At 37.1% G+C, this 501-nt stretch overlaps 1 protein-coding gene across 1 annotated transcript in view; it reads right to left on the bottom strand.

The window, feature by feature from the left end:
- LOC119590504 (acidic repeat-containing protein-like) overlaps nucleotides 1-501 on the bottom strand; it is a gene marked incomplete at its 3' end in the record, with an annotated part of 11,582 nt that overhangs the window by 5,178 nt on the left and 5,903 nt on the right. The window lies entirely within an intron of this gene.

The raw sequence follows: 501 nt of genomic DNA, 5'->3' as shown, positions 1-501 counted from the left end.
AAAAAAAAAGAGAAAAAAAAGTAAAGTATAAGTAATGTGCAAGACACAGCAATATTGAGGGCGAAAGAAGTCATGTTTGCGGGAACCTAAACGTTACTACCGTGAATCTATTTCTTTACACCTACAACTACGACATAGGTTGCAGTGTCTTTTAATTTACGTGAATGAGTTAGTGAGTGATTTCACGAAGGGTAAATTCCATACACGAAAGATGAACGTTCATAACAACATTAATACGACGAAAAGCAAAATGACATGAACTTGCAATCATTTTAATAACCACATTTACCTCTACCCTGTAATGATATGCAATGCGCACAGGCAATCAGTGCCACGATAAATTTCCTCGCAAAGTTAAGTTCAAAGTAACGTCTCACGGTTCGGAAATGTTCCATGCATTATTCGATTTCTTTTTATCTTAATTAATGGATTCGCTTAAAATTCTGATCCATCAATGTAACTATGGTAGCTTCTCGGATAGGGTCCCCTGTGCTCGCCCTG

The sequence above is a fragment of the Penaeus monodon genome, chromosome 27 (assembly GCF_015228065.2).
Source record: "Penaeus monodon isolate SGIC_2016 chromosome 27, NSTDA_Pmon_1, whole genome shotgun sequence".
NCBI lineage: Eukaryota > Metazoa > Arthropoda > Malacostraca > Decapoda > Penaeidae > Penaeus > Penaeus monodon.
Note: the sequence above shows the minus strand (reverse complement) of the source record. Positions and strands in the feature narration are given on the sequence as shown.